Below are 19,890 nucleotides of genomic sequence, written 5' to 3' on the forward strand. Positions count from 1 at the left end.
GTTTTGTTGGTGTTTTGTGTGCTGGAACATCTGTAATCATTCATTATTGTGGTTGATAGAGAATGCATAATGTTTTAGGAGTGATATGACATTTACATTCACTTATGAGTTATTAGATGTCTTCTTATAGGAGAAGAATGTCAGATCTTGACATCTTGTTTTTTGCATATCAACTAAAGTTTCCTTTGTAGCTTCCTCTCAGTTATTCACTATCAGTACTCTTACCCTGGGATAGAAGCAATCACACTGACTTCATAACATGTACAGAAAGAGTAATTACAGCATCCATCCAATAACTTTCATGCTGCATGTACAATACAGATGTAAGACGTAATTCTGCATCTTTGTTCATGTGACCATTGTCTTTAAAGTCAAGGAACCTACGCCTGTGAGAAAGTACTAATCAGAGTTGTAAAAACAGGTCTTGAACGTATTGTAAAGTAAAATTATAGTACTATTTAACTATCAGTTATAAGCTGGAGCCTACAGAGTAAAGAAATGGGTAGCTTTCTCACTTAATAAAATATTACTGTCATTACCAAGCCTGAAAATGGTTATTAAAAACCTTAGGCACCCGCTAGTTATCTGCAGCCTGTTATCTGCAACCTAGTTATCTGCTGCTCACAGCACCTCCACATCCAGGGAGAGCCCGTAACCCAGCCCACCCTGGTAACTTGCAGTGCATTCTTCAGTGAAGGATTAACCCCAACACAAATCAGTGTGCACTGCTGCACAGGTGCTTTGTGGGGACATCAGCCATTTCCTGAGTAAGGTACTGCCTCCAATCCTACAAGATCCAGTAATGAGGGATTAGAGATCCCTACAGATATTTGCGTGCCAACCTCCCATCCCAAAGTCTGGGAAGTGACATTAGAGTGTCTCTAGATGGCATCTCTTATCCCTCCAAGAAACTTACTTCTGAAAGAAAGTGAGATTTCTGGTTTTGTCCCATGTCCTTTCAATTCTGCGAACAGCTGCACTGAAAAAAAAATTTCCTACGACCTGTCTATATAGTGTCTGCCTTCTCCTATGTGTTACACTGCATAAAATTTTCATTAGAAGCATTTAAACACATAGTGGCAGGAAGTAAAACTGCACACGAATGAGATACACTGTTCCCTTTATCTCTGTCTCTGTCCCTGAATGGTGCATGGAGGAAGAAGCAGCGTTTCAAGTTTAACTGTGTATTACCACTGACTCTTAGTGCGACTGATAAACCAGCTCAATCCACATCCTCGCTCTAGAGTGCCAGGAGACAAGCAACACTTAGACACAAGTCATTTTTCCATGTCAAGCAATTTTCTACAACCTGCTCAGCTGCTACATGTCTTTGATTTAAGCCACTGCTCCTCCTCAAAGAAGCATCAGAGCATCCTTTCTGAAGGCCATGGGATGCTGTAAGCAGTTTCATGTTGCATTCATCATAGATACAAACATGACAAACAATGGTATGAAAACTGTTACTGAAAACAACAGGCAAATAAAGAACTGACAGAAGGAAGGACTGCACAAAGGAGGAAGAAAGAAAAGCAGCTACATAGGATAACACTCTTGTCAAGCAGGTTACATCCAGGTAATCCCTTTTCACTGCTATTTAGCTATTGAAAAGACTCTTCTCTCCAAGTCAGTGTTGGCAACAGTTCTCCCTAATTTTGTACCAAAAGGTGGCAGCACTTTAACCACCTTTAATTTGATTGTCCCTGTTCCTGCTTCTATTTCCCAAGGCACTGTAGAGAAAAGGACCTGTGAACCACAGCTTTCAGAGTCAAGCAAATATTTCCAAATGTTCCCATGAAGTCACACTCCATTAAATTAACTTTTGCCCTTTCAATAGGTTGGTTGAGGTTTTTTTATTATTATTTTGAGAAGCACTTTACAAGCAACTTTATTCAACCAGACATTACATCACATCTACAGACGGCAAATTTGGAGCCTGTAGGTTCACAGAATACAAGAAAGGTGGACCATTCAATAAAGAAGCAGAAACAGTAATGTGGATAAGCTATTAGCACTCTTTCAAAATGAAATGAAATGAAACTGTTTCAAACACTTTGGCATTCAATATGAAAAAGAGGGCAAGGGCAAGCATTGTTCAAAAAAAAAAACCCAAACCAAAAAAAAACCTTAGGAAACTATTTTGAAAAATGCACTCCAATAGGAAGGTGCATCAATCCAAAACTAGGGAGCAGCCCAAGCTGGTTAAGCAGAAATCTCACTAAAAATTAATCTCTAATTCAGATTTAGGTAGAAGCTCAGGAGCAACCATGTGCAATACTGAAACTTAGGGTAAAAGGATTAACGTTAGCACACAGACTAATAGTACATGCACTAACAGCACCTCAGCATCAGGATGATCACCCCACTGACTATGTGGGAGATGGAGGATGGGATGAAACAGAAATCATAACCTCTTGGCATCAGACCATCTGAGATACGTATTCATGCAAAACAAGAAAACAATCCTGAATTCTAAAAAGTTGATTTTTATACTTATATTTATCTCTCTCTCCATTCCGAGAGTCATTGCTTTGCCCTATTTGTTGTTGGTTCATTTTCTACTTGAAAGCAGGAGAAGAAGCAGTCCCAGGCCCAGGTATAAAATTCTGCACAGTTGTTCGGTCACAGGATTAGCTCATAAATTCAGCTCCGTTTTGTTCACAAAGTGAGTTCACAAGTTGTGCGTGAAGAGTTTAAGGTGAAAACCTGACCTTCACCCTGCCTACCCTAACAGCCTAGTAAAATATATGTATATTTATTTCTGAACTAAATGTTGTAGGCAAAAGAGATCTCAGGCAAGGATTTCCCCAGAGTTCACTGAGTTTGAATATTAGCTACTTATTGCCTGTAGGGCTTGATCAATCACCTGATGCTACATTTGCACCCACATTTGTTACTAGAGATGTTGCAAAACTGCAAAACCTACCAAGATCACATGATGGGCACCCGAGTGCTTCTCATAGAGATTTTGCACATACAGTTGCACGTAATTTCTTGTAATTCTCATTAATATTCATATGCTCCTTTTCTCACAGAAGTTTTCATAAACAGTATCTACTTCTGTGAATGCTGATGAGGAATGGACAGAAAGGATCAGAAATAACTTGCTAGAAAATTTGTTATTTTGATTGGAATGAGCGTTCACACACATCTCTTTGCTTTCTTCATTCAGGCATACACTTGCAGAAGTCATCCTTTTTATTATTAATTCGTTTTAGTTTCCGCTATTTACAGAAACTACCTTTTTGCCTAGCAGTACAAGAAGCAAGTCAACATGACACCATTAGGAATAATTACATCTCAGTTTTGCACAGAAATAACTTATTACCCTGGCAGCTGAAGCAAAATATGTCAGTCACAGATAGTTTTACTTCCAAGACACTGCAACTTCCCTCATCAAAGTCTAACAGGCAGGATCTGATTGCTGCTTGCAACCTATGACTGGCAAGGGATTCATGTTAGCACTTTAGTAGCAACCGATGATACACTGCAAAGTATCTTACCCTATTCTACATCCCTCTGAGAGCATCACCCAGCCACTTCGAAGCAAGTCACTCCTCTCAAGTTGCTAACACACCATCAAAGGCTTCTGAGAGATCACTCAGGAATAAAAGATCCTGTGCAGCAAGATCATTATGTTGCAAGAAATTGGAAGGAAGAAATTAGAGGCTGATTAAGAAAGGTCATCAGCACTTCTGGGCAGGGACCTAACGTGTGCTAGGCAGGCTTACGTTATGTGTGCTGTTGTGACAGATGCCTTTCAATCACCTCTTGAATACCTATAATTTATATCAACTATTTTACTCACCCTGGAGAATGTTAAGTTACTTACAACCTCTGGGGCTCCAATTCTGACCTATCTTGGGACATGATCCCAAACACATCAGCGCATGCTAAAATAGTTGCCTGTCGAGGAAAGGTAATCTTGAATCACAGCTAATCAGCCATGTAACCTCCTGTTGCCCAGCCACAAAGAAAATAGATGATAACCAAACACCTGCAGAGGCTATGCTGCCAGGAGCACAAGGAGGCAGCAAAAGCCGGTGCAGGTCACCTCTTGCCTGCACATGAATGGTTCATTAAAATGAATTGCATCATGCATAATCAGAGAGGCAAATTTAGGATGTATAGACCGTGCCTAACTTTTGAGATCTTGACTTTGTCAACTTACTAATGCCCTCAGCTCATGGATTCTTAAAAAAATTAAAAGCTGAGAAGCAAAAATATCCTACAGTCCAGCAGTACTGATTTCTCACACATTGAATCAGCAGGATTTGGATGTTCAGATCCACAGCAAGTCCTTCAGTTAACCTATAATGAGGAGCAGTAGAAAGCTGTTAAAGCTCTCATGGACCTCCAGTACAGAGGGGTGGAGATGGTGACTGTCAGTTGTTTAAGAGACAGCAGCTATAAATGCCTGATTAACGGCTCCAGCTCCACGTGTATCAGATACTTCTTGCCATCCCCAGCCTCTCCCTAAAGTCCTCTTCAGCTCCTGCCCATCTCCTCCTCTGTCACCCTCAGCAGCTCCTCCCAAACCACCTCCGATACCTGCTATTTCACCCATAGCTCTTCCCTATTCTCCCTTTTTCTCTATTCTTCCTCAATAATCAAACCCCAAGAGGCTGATTTTTTGGCAGGTTCCTCCACTATCTGGAACAAAAGGTGTTTCCAGCCACCCAGAAGCTCTAAGTCTAAAATGGCTCTTCTAAATACACATTTAATCTATTCCTTGTGCTTTGTATAATGCAAATATAGACCCTTTTGAGAACGTATCAGTTCTCATGCACCTGTCACATTTAAGTTGCTTTATCCACATGCTAAGCACAAGCTTCCACTCAGTTCACACTGTATTTTAATGCTATATTTGGACATTTCCCAGTCTGCACATTCCCCTCCTGTACCACCCCAGGAGTCTTGTACCAGCTTCCACTAGGCCTTTGATGGAGAGCAGCCAGACTGCTCATTAGCCCGTTATGAAGCTGCTCATCAGTCCCACTCCCAAGCTCCCCATTACTTCGGTGGTATAGCCGCAGTAATTGGGCTGCATATTTTTCAGGCCCGGATCAGCATTGCTTCCGCCAAACGCTAACGGCTCATCCTGTGGCGTATCCCACCACGTCTCCTCCATGCCAATGCAGTTGCGGTTTTGTCACCGCTTTGGGGTTCGTCCTGTTTATTTGTCAGGCAAATGGAAGAGTCTTAACAAAGCGCTTGCTGACCTTTGTTCTTGGCACTGCTTCTTGCCTTGCCTGCGCTGGAAGAGGGTGAGAACAGGGATAACATGTCCGGCTCTAGAAACAACGCCCAGTAGCTGCTTAAGGTCTAGACAACTAAGTTAGAGGAATAAAAGCAAGATTCAAACCTGGACAGCAAATATTTAAAAGCTTCGAGCACCTGTTATAAAAACAGCTTCATGTTAATGGGGATGGCACGGGGTGGGGGGGAATCCCGCCATTTTAAAGAAGCAGCTGCTGCTCCTCTCCACTTGCATTTCTTAACAGCTCTGAGGCAGCGCTGGGAAGCCAGGCTCTTGCTGCTGGTCCGCCCGAGCTCAGCACACACCGAGGAAAAGCCCTGCCCTGCTCTGCCCTGCCTTACCTTACCCTGCCTTACCTTACCCTGCCTTACCTTACCCTGCCCTCTCCCACCGCGGCTGCGGGCCAGAGCTGACGCAGCAGGGCCCAGACTCGCATGGCCGCCGCCTCCTCCCCGGAGCCCTGCTGCCAGAGGGTTTTGTCAGCACCAGAGCCACATTTCATTCAAAAGCAGCTGGGATCCATGAAGCAGGCAAGACTCGGCAGGAGATGGAAAGGCAATAAAGGATCTGTAAATAAATCCGGTCCTGCAGGGTGGCGGCAGCCGGGTCTCTGCCAGGCCGCTCCTCCGTCCTCGCCCGCTGGGGCTCTGGGCTGCAGCAGCTCCGCGGGTTCTCCCTCACAGCCCTGCGGGCCCGCCCTGCCTCCCGGGGCTCTCCCGCTCTGCAGGGCCCCTGTCACCGCAGCGGGCTGAGGAGGGCAGCGGCGGGCACGGCCGGACGCGGGTGAGGCTCGTCGGTGAGCCGGGACAGCCGAGGACAGGCGCGAGTCCGCCCGCGGGGGGACAGCGGGGACCGGGATACGGCAGGCACCCCCAGCCCGGGCCTGCTGCTGGGGCCGGAGCCGACATGGAGGCCTGGAGGGAGCCCCGGGGCGGCTGCCCAGGGCCGCAGGGGCTGCGGGTGCACTCAGGGTTCACGCTGCTGCGTACGGCACAGCACGGTGCCCACGCTGTCTGCCACCATCCTCTGGCAGGTAAACTTTCCAAAGGGGACTGGGCAGTAACAAGGTGCTGTTCATGGTGTTTCTGGCCCAGTGAGTGGGGTCCCTCGGTGGGGTCCCTGTGTCTCCACTATGTTAAGCTGTACTGAATACCTTCGGGGAGGTCAGGGCGAATAGACAGCAAGCTTAGTGCCACCTGCGCTGGCCCACACCCTGGGGAGCACAATGTGGGGCAGGGAAAATAATCTCTCCTAAAACCAGTAAAATCAGAGTTATCAACCCTCGCCTCCAGTCCATTTTGTGCTTACGCTGAGAGCCCACTGTGCTCTGCAAAACCTATCTGGTCACTTTTACTGTTTGCAGACTGTCCATCAACAAGAAGATGGAAACAACTTGCTCCCGGCTAGTTTGATAAGAAAAACTATGGCTTGCAATGAGATCCAGCACTGTGAGCCTGCTACCACAGGGATGCAGTCAGACTCTGAGTACTCAGGATGGTTTTGCTTTGGCCAACCTTTGTTGCAAACAAAAAACCCATCTTCCACAAATGATTGGAAAGTAAGTGGAAAAGCTCTGAAGCGCAGCTCTAGGAATATGCAGAGTTGGTTCAAAAGAATATTCATGAGTACTTTATTTTCTTTATACCTCAGATATCCAGCTCTAAAACGTACAAGTGAAATTCAGCGAAGTATCTTTCTATGTGGTGAGAAGAAGCAGCAAATGCTTTTGTACTCCATGAGCTCAGGTGCACTGGAGGGTCACAAATTCTGAACCACCGAAAATTAAATTCTAAAACCCATCAAGCTAAAATAAAATTCCTTGCAGGGGTGCTGGAGAGCTTGTTACAAGCAAAGATCAGAGCAGTGGAATTTGCCATTTCCCCTACAACTGCACTAACAATAGGTCAGAAAAGGAGGAAATAACTTCCAGCTCCTATTCCCTATTTTCGTTTGCCACTCTGAACACCCTCTGGGCTTTCAGCCTTGGACTCAGCTTGTGAGCTGCTCAGGGCTGCTTGGGCTTGTCAGCTGCACCAGCAAGTGCCCAGGCAGAGAGCTCAAACCTGCCTTCAGAGGAGACTCCCCACAGTATCCAAGAGCGTGGTGAGAAAGAGGACAAAGCAGCCACGGAGTGGGATGGAGCTGTACCTGTCATGGGCCCAGGAAGCAGGCTGGAAATATTAAAGTTCTTGGGTCTAATCCCCACTGACCAAGTCATACTTCTTTATTTACTAAGAAATATGCTGATTGCAGTAAAGTTTCTCAAAATATGGAGAGAAACTGGGCTTGCTGAGCTGGGACTCTGCTGAAGGCAGGTATGTAAGAACACAACAAATGTATCAGAGATACTTTCCATACGTATTTGATCAAAAAACCCCTGTGCCTCTCAGACCATTCTTTACTGCCATGCAAGCAACGTTGGTGTATGGAGGGCTCAGAGGGTAGGACACCAGGATAAGAAGATGCGTATGGAACGAAACTGTGCCAAGGAAGCAGCACTGCCAGAGCTGGTACAATGCAAAGTCCACCCCAGATCTGAAAGGACTTGGTAGATCGAATGTCGTTCTGTACCTTCACAACAGTATTGATTCAGGCCACATCAACAGAGCAGGCATTTTCACGCTGCATCTAATCTAACAAGCCCCTATGGGCTGCGGCCTGTTCTGGGTAGCTTCACATGGGTGTTGGAAGCCCACCATTTGTTGCTTGCTTTGTTTTCCTTGGTACAGTGCTGGACCAGTCCTGGGCTCTGTGAGTGCATATCTGTTCTGGGAAAAGAGACATTCCCTGCTCTGGGCTGCCTGCTTCCCAGCGTACCTCATGTGCCACACCAGCACATCTAAGCACAAAAAGCACGCTCCTCTGCAAGTCTCCCTAAGCCCATGAAAACCTCTTCACCACTCTTGCCCCATATGTGCCATAAGGGGCCTAACAGAGATAAGGGTAGTACACCGCAGACTGAGGTTCACCCTCCAGGAGATTGTTTTGTACCAAGAAGCCTCACATAGATTAAAGATATAATGATGGAGCAGAGTCAAACTTTACAGCTCACCTTCAGAGGGGCGTGTGTGCAGATGGAAAGAAGTGACAAATTTCTGCAGAACACATTCCTCTGGCAGACTGCTCTTAAAAAATGGAGGCAACTCAAAGCAGGTGAAAGGAGATGAATTGACGGTCAAAGTCCAGAACAGACTGTCAAAGGAGCTTGATAAATATAACCCATCATAGCATCAGGGGCATAGGAATGAAGGATGTAAAAGCATGTTGTCTAAGACTCAGCCATCTTGAATGCAGCCAGAGCACTTGATGCAACTCCTGCACTCTGTTTCCACCTGCTGTTTCCCAGTTTGTCCAGTGGAGGAAGCAAAGCAGCTTTTTCATCAGATACTTGCTTATCCTCATAAGACCCTTTTCAAGCATCCTTTGCTTTCCTGCTCTAAGGAGCAAGAGGGGCAAATTTTTTTTGCTCTCTGTGTTTCTGTTCTCCCACCAATGGGCTCACTGGGAAAGGTACCCTGTGCCCAAAATGGTCCTCAGTAATTGCCCAGCCTCTCTCTGGGTAAATATTGTCATTAATCTCAGCTGACCATAATAATTAACAATGTCCTATATGGGAATGCTCTCCAGCTGTCACCTCTACGTAATCTGAGAAGGTCCCAGAAGAAGAGGGTCTGTGTGTATCTGCAAGGGACAGATGATAAAACTGTTTGTTCCTAGTCCCTGGGCAAAGACGTCCTGCCAAAGCCACGTGGGAAGGGAAAGGTTGGTTGATTGTATTGCCCTTGCTACCAGCACCTGAAGTGGAGATTGCTCATTCTCTGATATAATGTTGGCTTGGAGATGGTGCTGAGAACAAGAGGGCAGGTGAAGAAGATGAAGAGCCATCAGGATGGCTGGGAGATGCTTGAGGCGGGAGGGTTCCTGCCCTGTAGCAGGGAACAACTCATAGCCCAGAAGCAGAGGTGACAGACAGAGAAAGACCCACAAGGAACTTGTTTCAATCTAGAAAGTCAGGTCTAATCTGAAAGGAAGATTTGTTTTTCAGATGGCAGTTAATCTTGCTAGTCTTGTTCTAGTTTATTATTTTTGTGTTCTAATAAAATGCAGTCTCAGCTGTTAGGAGCCTTCAGTATTTTTTGCTACATTCATTTAAAAAAACTGAGCAGGAACACAAATGTTCCAGCCCAGGGCTCTGGGACTGCTGCTGCCTGCTGTATCGAGTGCCCACATTCAGCCTGGTACTTAGTAACTAGCAGTGGATGTGGGGTCGGAGTCATGCTAGTGATTAATTTATCCCAGTACTCCAACCTGCGATTGCTTTATGTTAGCACGTTCTGTGCAAACTTTAAGTTATATGTGTTCAGGCAGTTTTCTTCTGAGGAAAGACTGCAGCATCTAGCATGTCTAAATGTACTCCTTAGTAAGGAAAAAGGTGACTCTTTGTCCCAGGGTTGCATTAACTGTAGTACTCCTAACTATATTGTCCCTGGATCTTACAGGCTTATCTGGTCAATGCACCTCCTGCACATGAGATCTTGGTTTTGCAGAAAAAGGTATTAGCACTTCAGCGTGAGGTGCTCTTTCTGTCTTTAGCACTGATGTAACACTCCTGCTCAGTGTGAGGACCAGCAGAGTTCTTTGCCCTGGGGACAAAGAAAGCTTCCTTCCCCCAGATGCGGGCACGAGGGCCACCTTTGTGAGGCATGAGCAGCAGGCACCTAGCCAAAATGGCCCAAAGGAGCCCTGGCAAGGGCTCATGCTCGACGCTGCAGAGGAAGGCAAAAAAACCCCCAGGGACACTTGCCAGTCCACCCTGGGGGGAAAAAAGCCTTCCTCCTCCCAGCTTCAGGGCATGAGAGGCCATCTTCGTTGTGCGTGAGCAGTATGCAGTAACCTAGCCAAAATGGACCAGAGGAGCCCTGGCCTGACAAGTGGTCATGCTCAATGCTACAGACGAAGGCAAAAAACCCCTGTGGACCAGTGCCAATCTGCCCCAGGGGAAAATTCCTTCCTGACCGCAGAGCTGGCGATCGGCTGTTCCCTGAGCATGTGAGCAAGATCAGCCTCCTCGTCCCACAGGCTGGTCACGCCTCCCAGAAGATGCCCAAGCCCTATTCTCCCTCAACCTGGAGCCATCTCAGGGGCTTCCAAGAGTGACAAAATGCGCCCGGCCTGATCAACTTTGGGGGCAAGAATCCTTCCCATGCCTGGCAGGACACCAGTGGGTGCTCCAAAGCACTGGGACCCCTTGCATCATCTGTGCATCCCATTTCTTACTGTTGCTGACCCTGGCTCCCCGGGGGATGAGGACAGCGAGCTCTGCAGTGCTCCTCAAGAAGGCACTGCTTTGTCTTGCCACTGCTATCCAGCTGAAAAGGCCTGATAGCCTCGGGCACCTCCAGGGTTTGGTGGTTCTTCTCATCTCCTGAGGAGCTGGCATCTGTTCCCGAAAGGCTGAGGCAGGATTTCAGTCCATCAGATGAGCTTTAAACATGGCCCCGCCAGGAGCTGGCATTGCAGCAGGGAACCTGCAGCAGCCTCGTCCAGCCTCCAGTCTTCCTCCCTCAGCCCCCTACAAGTAATTCCACCGGCTCCTCAAGGGCTTCCTCTTGGATGTCTTCGGGCTGCCCCCAGGCCAGCTCTGTCCCGACGGTGAAGCCGGGCAGGCTGGCAGCGGGACATGAGAGGATGCCCCCTTTATCCTGCCCTGGGCCATTGTGACTGCTGCGTTGCCGGGTGGTGGCACAGTGACACGGGGTGATGGGTCCCCTGCAGCCCCGCCCGCTGCCCCTCTGCCCAGCATCCTTTGGAGGAAGGCCTTTGGGGTGCTGGCCCTGTGCCCAGGGGGCTGTCCCTGCCCTCAGTGGCCATGCTCTGGGCACAGCTGCTGGATGTCCCTGACGCGTCCTCTGCCACTTGGCTGCCAAGGACAAACCTAGTGCTGTTACTCTTCTCTCAGGCCGTGGCAGAAACCAACCCTGCAGCCCAGAGATAACCCAGTAGCTGTCCCCTGTCTACACCAGAGCTAACATCCATGAGGCCACGCAGCGAGGAGGACCAGGGACGTGATCTGGCTGGACACAAACCCTTTTCTGGGGGCGCAAGGGGGGTGATTTCAGCAGCCCCAGCCTAGAGGAAAGCCAAGGTGTAACCAGAGCCATAGGCTGGGATGGGCGGTGTCAATAGGCCACGATGGAAATAACACAGGCTTTGAAAAACAGGTGAGCAGGGTTACAGGGGTGTGGTGGACAGGTTGGTCATTTTTAGACCTCGAACATTTGGATCCATGCCCAAAGCACAGCGAGGCAAACGACAACTCTTCCAAACTGTAAAAACAGCCATTGCTGCGATCACCATCACATCCCCTCTTCCCACTGAAACCAAGCTGCCATGTTTATACAGGATACAAAGCACACTTCAGCCATGGGTAAAACTTTCCGAGCTCATTTGTGACTTTAACCTTTCTGAGAGTTATTTGCCTACCTCAATTTGTGGTAAGATGTTCAGATCTTATCTGAAACCCTGGCAAATCTCTTTTTCCTTTAGGATTTAGTATTTTGAGTACTGAAAGAGTAAGGAAGGTACTATTATTGTCATTTTGTACATTGGTGCCAGAGTTGGTATGTACATTCAGACTAAGGGCATTTATACCATATACATTCATTTGGTTATGGTGATGCCAGAGGTGAAAGAAAGCATTTTGGTTCCCTCTGCATGAACTTTGCAGAGATGTAGAGAGCATGCATGATTTCCTTACCATTCCTTATCAACACACCAAGGGACATTTGCTACTACACTGTTTATGGTGAGGTCATCTTCTTGGAAAGAAGTCCTGAGTTGTTTTGTGTTCTTTGCCGTATTTTTCCTCACACTTCAAGAGCTCTTTTCCTTCTTTGGCCTTCATCTGCTGTTCAAAATGCTACCAGGAGGTTGCTGGCCACACCCTGCATACACATTTGTCGCCGAACAGATTCCCTTGTTCATGTCTACGCTCCTGTAGACAGGACCTCTGGGTGCTCCTACAGAAATGAGCGCCTTAATGAACAAAGCGAAACATCCCTTTTGGCCTGGAGCTTGACGATGCCACATGCATGCGCAGCATAACATAATCTCCTACAGCTCCAATTACATTTTCAGACCTCTCTGTACGGACCTGCTGCAGATTGGGTATCTCAAGTCTGCTCTGTGGATTGGGCAGGTGAACTTGCTCAAAAACATTGATTTCATTGGAGATCAATATGCTGAAAATGGAACTATCAGTTTCTGCAAAGTGTGACATACAGTGGCATTTAAGGCAGAGCTAAGTAGAATTGCTTCTATTGCATTGCGCAGAATACTAACAGGAATTGATTTCACCCTGTGAAGGCCTGTGTTTGTTTATTCAATGGCTGAGGGTTTTTTTGGTGGTTGTTCCTGATTTTGAATGCTTTGCCTAATCCCATGTTTGAAGCAGATGAGAGAGAAGATCAGGGACCCTGTGTAAAATCAAGCAAAGATTGCACGGGTAAGGAGGATTCAGCTCCAGAGACAGCGTTAGAAGCTGTCTACATTTTTTCTCTCCCTCTGCCAGCTCAATGCTCTCTCTGAAGTGAGAGCCGCTCCAGTCAGATGTACAAAGCAGGAGGACAGCCTTGTTTTATGAATGCGTCACAGAACAACATACTGGAAGAATACATGCTCTAGAATAGCTGCTCATAAAGCCACCTACCCGGCCCTGCACGTCTGGGGGACTCTGCTGGTCTCTCAAGACTCCCTGTGAGAGGTGGCACTTTCATCCTCACCTCTCAGAGAATTTTCCTTCCAGGATGCTGCAGGCAGGGTCTGACAAGAAAAGCCCATACAAAACCTGTCTGAGATAGATCCTTTGACTACGAATCAAGGAAGAGGATAAATGGCTGCAAATGAGGGATGCTACCATCTTAATAATGCAAACCACATGCTCAGAAAATGAGCAAACCATTAGCAGTGACTGGGCTCAGAGAACTAGGCCTGAGACAGGAACTTACCATCTTTCCCACCTCTGCTCGTATCCCAGCCTGGGTCAGCAAGGGTTTGAGCCTGCAGAGCAACTCCTGAGCATCGCTCAGGGCCCGCAGGTCGTACTGAAGAATATTGCAGGATGCATCTGTCTGAGTTAAGACCCTAAAAAGCTAATCCAATGCCCAGTGGGATTGGTGGAAAAGCTCCCAGTGACTCTCCAGAGTGTTTGCTGACCGCAGGCCCAGGTCGTTTGCTGGCTGCTCAGCAGCCATGCACTGAAGTCACCAGCGTATAGTGGTGCTCTCGGTTTTCCCTACATTACAAATAAGCTATCATGATCTGCCTGACATCCCTGAAGTCCAGGCTAAGAATTAATTGAGCCCAAGATGCCAGACTCCCATTTTGTTGAGGAGATGGTGCATTTAGGTAACAGCTCGGGCACACAGAGGCAGTCAGAGGGGAAGCTCATACGGCGGCCGCTGCTGTTATCCTGTTAACCAAAAAGCGTAACTCCAGCCTCATAGGCAGGGGAAGAAGATCACTGTGTCTTGAGATATATTTTCTCTCTCATCTAATGATGATTTGCTCATCCTTTTCTTTCGTTCAGAGAATATTCATTAACTAGGGAACAGAAGCAGGTGGCAGCACTCTAGTTTGACACATGCTGCAATCCAGAGGGGACTCATTTCTTTGCTCAGTAAGGTTTGTCTTTCCCACATCATATCTGTTACGCTGCGTCCCTTTGTCCTCTAATGCTGTGGGGGCTCTTGGGCCCATCACTAACGAGGTTCAACAGAGAGCTAAGAGTAGGTTTAGTCACAGCTTTGTCTCATCAATCTGGGGAGTGCTCAGATCTCACATTAGGTGGATGTCCTTATCTGTGATTATGCAGACATCTTTCTCCTGTATTTGGAGACTAGAGGAAAACATGGCTCATTTTCTGCATCCCCTGAGGCTGGAGTCTCACTCCATTCACACTCACAAAAGCCTAGAGTCACTCCATTAGTTAGGGTAATTCCAGCCTGCCCAAAATCAGAGGGGAGCCAGGCACCAAGTGGGCTGGGAGCGAAACTCTGCTGTCAACAGTTGGAAAGAAAGAAAATAATCCACTCCATTGATTACATCCCTGACACTATGCAAGGCAATATTTTGCAATAATCTTGCTCAGAGTGTTTTCCACAGATAGTTGCTCTGGTGCGAGCTGCTGTGCCAATTCAGCTGCTGTCAAGTATTTCCACAGCTCGACTCTGCAAAAGAAGAGAGACATTAGTGTCAGTGTTGAAAAATTCATACTTAGATTCACTGCTTTAGCCGGCCAGGGATTTTAAGTCCAGAACAGACCATTATTATTATCTAGCCTGATCTTCCCAATAACCCAGGCAAGCAAAGTTCACACCAGGATTTCTACATCAAAGCCAGCGACTGGCAGCAGAACTGGGTGTTCGAAAAGGACACTGGACCTCAGTTCAAAAGACTCCATATCCAGCTCTCAGTAACCTGCCTCAGTGATTTAAGTACTGCCACTGCCCAAACGTGAACTTTCTTTCTATTTGAATACATCTAGCTTCTACCTACAGCCAAATTCCTGTTATTTATGGATTTTACAGGGTAACTGCTATTAAGTTACATCATTTCCTGCAATAACAAATGAAACTACTGTTTTAGCAGTTATGGATCATACCTGCTTGTCGAAAAAGGAAATTAGAAGGCATTTTACTTGACAAAAGATGAGTTAGTTAGAGATTGCAGGTCACCCGTACCAAGCGCAAGGACATTGATACTTAAAGCAGTAGAAAGTGTAGGAACAGTGCTTTTGTGGTGGTTGTGAAGATCATGATTGATACAGGTGTAATCCAATGAAGGGAAAATGATTGATATGTTTATTATTTTAAGTTCAGTTTCAACCATTTTGACTCAGCCTTAAATGCATTAGGCTTTATTTCCACTTTAGGGAGACACTGCTCAGCTAATTGCATTTGGAGGCTGTAGGCTCTGACTGTGAATTTAGAGACAGTCCAGCTCCAAGAAGTATGGAGCACTTCCCAATAAGAAATTAGTCAGGCTCTACAGCATCATGGTCTGTTTCTGTAATGAATAATGTTCAGGAACATGCAGCAGCAGTTTCCTTCTAAATGGGATATTGTTTCAAGAAAAAATTGAAATAGAAAAATGAAATCTCTTTTTCTACATTTATAAGGCTTTTTATCCAAACAGTCTGCCATAATCACTATCAAATGTTTTGCCAGACTAAATCTGATTTTTCACAGCAGAAAAAAAAAAAAAGGCTTGGGTTGGGGGGAAAAAAAAAAATCACCTATCAAGGGTTAAATACCCTTTTACTGTCTCACTCTTGCACTCTCTGGGCCACTAATCAACACAGAGTTACCAGCTGACCTTCCCAGATTTTTAAGACAGTCCTTTAGGAATTCATGATTAATGCATAACCTTCTTCATGAAGCAGTTCCTGCTGCAACACCAACATACTCACAAAGGTTAGTCAACTAATGAGACTTCATCACAAAACCTGTGAGTGAAAGGGAGGAGGGAGATGATTTATTTAAGCAGGTAAATGGCTGCAAACAAAAGAAGGCATCTTCAGCAATTCCTTAATTTATTTACTTCTTAAGAAAAAATGTTCAGTCTCCTTTAAGAATGACATATCTATGACAGGGTTTCTTTTTAAATGCTATTTTGTTTAATAAATCATGTAAATTCCAGCATGTAAACTAGAGCATTACAGACAGGCTTGTAAATAATTAACTGCTCGTTTGCATGAAGGGGGAGAAAATACCCAATTCAGCAAATCAGGCAGGAAGCTGATTGTTTACCCTCATGAGGAATAAAAGGTTGGCTCCTAAAATTCTTGTAGGTTTGCTGGTGTGAGGAGAGAGGTGGGTTTTTTTTGCTCGGGATATTGGTTTGAGGTGGGGAATCTAGTGTGTTTTGGGCTGGCTAGTAAGTACCCCTCTAGGCTTAAGCTTTGCAGTGGGGTGATAAGAAAGCTTTTCCTGCACTTAAGGTTTTTTGTTGGTTTTGGGTTTTTTTCTGGCACCCTTGAACTCAACTTTCTGCTTTGGGAGCGATGGGGTAGGAGGCATGAGCAGCAAGGTGATGCTTCTGGTATTGGAATCTAGTGGTAGTAAGAACAAAACTGAATGTAGGTAGGAAGTATTAACAAATATGTGAACCCACACAGTCATCCCAAAACCGGAGAACTGAATGTGTCTTTTTGTGGCATCCTTTAGTGTGGCTTTAATAGAGTAAAGGCAATAGTTACAATTCTCACAATGATGGTGCCTTCAGCAATGAAAACATTCAGGACTTCAGAGAAATGTGTAAGAAAAGCTCCTCAACGTATTTGTCAATATCTCAGAAAGCACTCTGACCTTTATTAGGCTTGAATTTCAGGGATGATGGGTTTTGGTGTTGCTGGGTGAAGTGCTAAGTCAGTTAATACTAAAGTTAAAGATACTAAAGTTTTCTGTGATGCTTGATCTTGTTCTCTCCCCCTTGAAGCTTCTAGACTTTGAACCTGTTATAACAGTAGCCTCTTATTTGGACAATAAAAACAACTGAATAGGGAGTTACACAGATTGGAGGAGAAAAATCTGCTTTGCCTTTGCAGGGCTTTCTGCATAAATGCCTCTAGACACATTAAAGTGAAATATGTCAGTCAAAGGTGCTACCTTTGCAGTTAAATTGCTGTGATGTGACCTATTTGTCAGAATCACAAGGTGCTACCTAGCCACTTACTGTAATAGCTCAGTGAAAATAATAAAATTATCAAGAAGCAAAACACATTAGAAAGAAAAACTTGCTGTTGCCTAAAAGAGTCCTTGGCTGCCCCAGCACTTACTGACCAAACACGGTTACTGCCTCTTAGGCAGCAGTTGATGGCTCTGTAATGCGTGTGCATATTATTTGCACTGATTGGAAACTGGATGTGGGAATGAATCGTAGTGTCATGCCAGGCTGCCTGTAAAATGGGTTGTTCTTAGGGAAAACAGCATCTGCAATGTATCTTTGGTGTAACAGAGTTGTATCTCTCAGCATGACAAAGCTTTGCATTTCTGCAGTGCCGAGTAACTAAGGATTTAAAGACAGTATCTAAGCATTGATTAGTCTGTGGCTAATTATGGAACAGTCTGGTAGGTCAGTGTTACTAGCTGCTGCCTTTGGAGGACAGAAATAGGCTAGTGAGGTGATCTGGGGACAGAGCAAATATCTGGCAGGGCTGTGATAAGAGCTTACCCCTGCTGATACATGGTACATAATCTGTCCTCGCTTTGCACACCTCTAGCTGGAGGGCTGCACCACATGGAAGTGCTTCTCAGCCTCTGAGGTGCCGGTAACGTGTCCCTTTAGATAGGCAAGGTGTCACAGCAAAGGAGAGCAACATCAGGGTCCCTGAGCTGCCGTGGGGGGCAAATCAAGATGGGGAGATGTGATTTGTGCAGAGTCCGTGTCTCCTTAGCCCCAGTCTAATGCATTCACAGCATCCTCTGCACAGGTGTCCTGGTGAAGTCCTGTTCTTTGGGAGCTTTGACGTGCTGAAGCCTGGTATTCTGGTTACGTAAACACCTGTATCTGCTCCTCTATAGCATTTTGTGCAGCGTTGTGCTTTCTCTATTCCCTCCTTCCACCTGCTCTTCCAAGGGGACCATAGTCCTGCTAGTGAGATCAGTCTGTTGCTATGGAAATCTTTGTCACAAATGAAGACTTCACAGCAAGGCGGTGGTATTAAAACCAGACATTTACATATGCCTCTGGCTCCGGGGGGATTTGGGTCTCGTCAGCGAGTGCGGTGAAAGATGCAGCTGCTTTCCTGTTCCACCCCAGGTGGTGCTGGCCAAGGAGAGACAGGGTGGTGGAGGGACCCTGTAGAGGCAGCCAGGGAAACTCCCCAGCTGTGCCCCAGCTGTGCTGCGCGCCTTTTGCATCGGTCTGCTGGAATGTGGGTCAGCAACCAGTCGTACAGCATTACTGCCTCCTCCTTAAAACACACTTGAGCTTTTCCTCTGAAGTGCTGTGCTGCAGACCAGCAACGTCAGCAGCCAGCAGAGTGAAGTTGGGGAAAAGTATTGGAAATGGATATGTAAGGAGGGCAGTTGTTGAACCCAGATGTGCTGCAGGGGCATGCAGCCTCCTGCACGTCAGTGTGGGGGATTAAAACTCCCCCCTGGGAAGGGGGTTAGGGGTAACAGGAGGAATCCAAATATACGATCTTCATGCTACTTCCCCCTAAGCGTTGCTAAGTTTAGCTGTATTGCTTCCAAGAAGAACTGCTCATCTAAATCCCTGGGCCTGGTTTTGAAAATTTCAGCACGTCCCCTGTACTGCAAAATCAAAGCTTCTTCCCTGCTGAATACACCTTTGATCAGAACTGTGAGAAATATTTGCAACCATGTGAAACTTGAATGATTTGGGGTTTCATTACACACTTGAAACTCAGACCATTTTCATCAAAGGCATTGCTAAAGTTCACCAACCCTCTAACAGAACCTTTGATGGTTTATGGCTTGCGTTTTGTGTGAAACTCGCAGGTTTGCTAGACTTTTTTTAAGTGAAACTAGCTGAAAGTGGCTTTGACTGCATTTTCAGAACTTCGAGCCATAGAAAAAACAGCCAGCCAAATGTTGTTGTGTTTACAGCTGCTGCATGCTGTAATCTTGCCATAAAGGGTAATTCTGCTGGAAACCAGTATTCAGGGTTTGTGGTTGTACCTGGGTGAGAAGATGGCAGAGAATACTGGTATGGCTGTCTTCTGCTCTTGTCCCCTCCGGCTTGGAGGTCCCATGGCAGCAGCAGGGCTTGGCGTTTCCAGGTGCCAAGAGGTTTGGCATTTCTCAGTGCTGACAAGTGCCTTACCCTACATCAGCCTGGGAGGCTGCGCCTAACCTTCCATCAGAGCAATTGTGAGGTCTCAGTTTCTGGGAACATGGGATTCCCTCGAGTCCAGCCTGACCTTGTCCTGGCTCTCAGGCCCCAGCAGAGTCTTTATCATCTGGTTTAGTCCCCCAAAACATCACCCACTCCGTACTGCCTTTCCTCATTACCAATTTTTGGGCCTCCTCTCCCAGTCTGCTATAGCCACCCTCCCATGGCCTGTGAGCTGTGACCTGTTGCTGCTTGTACAGCACTACGCTCCTGCTCTGGCGATGAGGTTCCTTCCCAGATTGGCAGCCAGGGCTGTTCTTGACCCTGCTCATCCCAGAAACAGTCCGGTCCAGGCAGAGTGGGTTTTCCCTGTTCCTCTTTATCACTGGAGGGGAAGGGGGATCTCTCACTGAACGCAGAATGCTCCAGCTACAGCATTGTCCTGGTCAGCTGCTTAAACTCTGCTCTCCTGCCACCTTTGCTAACTAGCAGTGAGAAGCATGAGGGAAAAGCAGTACCTTATAATAAAGGGCCGGAGTAGATGGGTGAATGTTAAATTTCCCATTTGCACAGGCATTCACTGTGTGTGTACTGTATTTGCAAGTGTGTGTTCTCTTCTGGAAGTCACTGAAATGTTCAGAGAAGTGTTTCCTACGTGGCACCATTTGCAAAACCTCCAGAAGTCAGAGCAGCCAGAGCCTCTGCTACGTGTTTCCATTCCACCTTTTTAATTTGTGCATCTGACTTCCCTTTGGAAGAGCTGGAGCTTGGTTTTG

This window comes from Ciconia boyciana, chromosome 14, assembly GCF_034638445.1.
Source record: "Ciconia boyciana chromosome 14, ASM3463844v1, whole genome shotgun sequence".
NCBI classification, from domain to species: Eukaryota; Metazoa; Chordata; class Aves; order Ciconiiformes; family Ciconiidae; genus Ciconia; species Ciconia boyciana.